Source organism: Fukomys damarensis, unplaced genomic scaffold (assembly GCF_012274545.1).
Source record: "Fukomys damarensis isolate Sample0158 unplaced genomic scaffold, DMR_v1.0_HiC HiC_scaffold_5, whole genome shotgun sequence".
In the NCBI taxonomy this organism is placed as follows: Eukaryota; Metazoa; Chordata; class Mammalia; order Rodentia; family Bathyergidae; genus Fukomys; species Fukomys damarensis.
In genome coordinates this window covers 23,993,510-23,996,722 of record NW_022900917.1, presented here as the reverse complement: position 1 = coordinate 23,996,722, position 3,213 = coordinate 23,993,510, and the positions used below count along the sequence as shown (strand labels likewise).

Below are 3,213 nucleotides of genomic sequence, written 5' to 3'. Positions count from 1 at the left end.
AGCTTGTCACATGGAGACAGTATTAATCTTTGCCCAGGAAACCATGGAGTGGCAAGTGTTGGTAGCACGCCTTCCAAAGTAGAATGATGCTGAGCTGCGTTGGGAAAATTACATTAACAAATATACCTCCTTGAAATATGGTCTGTGGGGATCGCATTAATTAAATTCTCTTTATCCGTTTTGGTCAGTTTTATATAACCTCAAGTCTCGGCCGAATTATGAAGAGGTGGAATGAAATTATTTTGCTGGTCTTGTGAGACACCCCCTCCTTCTTCCAATGATAGACCAGAGGAGTGACAGCTCTGGATTTGGCAGTACGGTCAATGGGAACAAGGAGGCGGCAGGATACCAAGATAGAATCAGCACCTACACCTTAGCTGCTTGTTCCACTCCTTCAGCTAGTGTCAGTGTGCAGCTGAATGTTCAGTGGAATGGCTGCAATAGCATGGAGTGTTCTCTCTTCTGTTGGAGACTCCTGTGGCCTTTCTCACACTTGCACATTCACTCTATTTCAAGAACCTGTTTAAGATAACCCAGAGATGGAGGAGTTGGATGCTTTATAATTGCTTTATCATTGGAGCATTTCAGCTCCAATTCTGAGAAGGAAGATGACTATCTTACTGGTGAGCACCAGTTGGCTGGCAATGCTCTGTAGCTTTGCACTTAGTGACATATTATTAGCTTGGCAATATTTACACCAAAGAAATTGGCAAATTCTATAATTCACAGTTGGATTTTTTTTCTTCCTATAGAATAGGTTTACCTGCATAACACTGGATAATTTCGGATGACGATGTCTTGTAATATTCACAGTAGAAACTGGTTTTCATCTTATTTTGTTCATTTGAGGAATTGTGCTAAATGGATAAAGTGCTATTTGTTTATGTGCTTCCAGTGTTTTGACCCTGAGAAAAACAGCTAGGGGAATATTTACCCTAATTGACAGCATCCCCATCACTATAAACCTTCCAAGGAGAGTTGGACAAAGGTCTGGAATCATGAGTGTAACTTGAGTAGAAATTTGCTCATGGCAAGTTATCTTTTCATTTTCCTGGCAAATCAAGTTTTGCCTAGATTGCTCACTTGCATGGTTGGTGGAAACACGTTTAGGCTTCTACACCTTCTCTCAGTGAATAGTTTTCTCTATGCATTGTAATCCTTATCTCTAAAATTCCTGCTCTTATAAATGGAGCTATTACGTTTATTAGTTTCTTAAACATCTTTGTTCAAAGATAGCTCCTCAAACTTGAAGTCAAAAGAGTCCTTTTTTGGGAGATGCATTTGTAACAAACTGCCTTTGCCAGGAGAAAGTGGGAGTGGGTGATGTTTTACTTAGAATTAAGATATTTTATTTAAAAGGATGATTATAAAAGTGAGAGAGAAAAAAATGTATAGAATGAAAAAAATGTTCTTTACTCTGTTGATGTTATTAATCCTCAAACATCCTTTTGATGGATTTTATCAGTAAAGCATTCTAATGTCTCTTGTTCATTCTAGGTGGATATTTATTTTTGTTCAACCTGACAACTAGCAAAAATTCTGTTATAAATGGCCAGGATTAGAAAAGCAGGGACGTTACCAAGGGAATGAGAGAAAGAGCTCTCAGTTCATGCCAAGCCAAACTGAAGTAGGAGAAATGTGTATTTCTTACTTTTCCCTCTTTTTCTGGAGCTACACTTTTTTTTTTTCAGGAACTTTCCCACCTTGAGACACTTTGACTCTTCACTCCTCTCTCTGAGTACCCCAATTCTAAGTCCTTCTCAATGCAACAAACAAATATTGAGCACATTCTGATTCCTAGGAATTGTTCCAGGCTCAGGGATTTCATCACTGGATAAAGAAAAATTTGTGCTTTAAAGGAATTTCTATAGTTTGGTAGGAAAATCCCTCTCTCACTTTCAAAGGTTTCAGGACATCTACATAATATTCTGTTGATATATACCAAATTTTACCCAGGTAAAATTTTACCAGGATATTGAAGCCAACTTGATAGGTTGAGAAAGAGGGAGAAGAGCATCATAGTATAAAAAGAATTCACATTCACCAAACGTTTATGGGCTAGAACATTTCTAAGGACTTGGCATATATTAAACTAATTTAATCCTTGCAGCAGCTAATAGTAATGCTAATATTAATACTAATATTATTGTTATGTATGTTAGCTTCCTGTCACTGTGACAAAAATACAGAAGAAAATCAAATTAAAAGGAAGAGGAAATATTTATTGTGGTTCATGGTTTCAAGAGTTTCAGCCCATGGAAATGTTCTGTCATTTCTGGGCTTGCAATGAAACAGAATGTCACAGCAGAAAGTAGTGGTGAAAAAAAGTTGCTCACTCCCTGGTGGCTGGGAAACAAAGAAACTGATGGGGCAAAAAGAAGAGCCAGAGAGAGCCTACTACGGTGACTTATGCCTATAATCCCAGCATTCTGGGTGCCTGGGGGCAAGAAGATCACAAGCTTGAGCCCAGCCTGGGCAGCTTGGTGAGTCTCAAAAATAAAATAAAATAAAATAACATAACTAACAGTAGTGAGATTTTTTAAGGCTAGAATTTTCATAGCAGTTTGTTTGGACATTGGGTGATGGTACACTTAATGCAAGGAACCTTAGTTTTTGGATGAAGTTAGTATATAGTAAATAAGAATGTTTCCTTGAACAGGAGTTTTGAAGTTGTCACAGTTCATAATTCAGTGGAGATAAAAGAATTACATCAAGTAATTCTATTTTTATATTACCCATACTACTGGGATATTAATAATGGTCATTACCAAGGCTTTTAGAATGAAGTTTCTCATTTGCTGTGGAAATGACCATAAAAGAATTTCCCACTAGGTTTTCTATCTGCTCCTTGCTAGCAATCAACTTATTGAGAACATTACAAAACAAAACAAACAACAAACAAACAAACAAAAATAAAAATAGTAAAAGGGATGTAGTTCAGTGCAAAGGTCCTCGGTTCAGTCCCCAGGAGCAGGAGAGGAAGGGGCCAGGGGCAAGATACTGATCCACTCCCTTTAACGAGTCTCTACCTCTTAAATTTCCACTGTCTTCATATATGTTGTCAAATTATAACTGCCAAAGGAATAATAAATTTGGAGCCTTGTGATGAAATCTCTTCCCCAAAGCTCATTAACTGGTAGTAAAGCTCACCAGTACATGGCCTTTTGAGGACATTTCATTCTAAACCATAACATGATTTTACTAATATATCTA

General features: G+C 37.4%; 1 non-coding gene across 1 annotated transcript; it reads left to right on the top strand.

The window, feature by feature from the left end:
- Window positions 1-2,758: 2,758 nt before the first annotated feature.
- On the top strand, window positions 2,759-2,878 carry LOC117285061. The gene has a single exon (XR_004516071.1). It is a non-coding gene; the product is annotated as a small nucleolar RNA SNORA32 (small nucleolar RNA).
- Window positions 2,879-3,213: the final 335 nt, after the last annotated feature.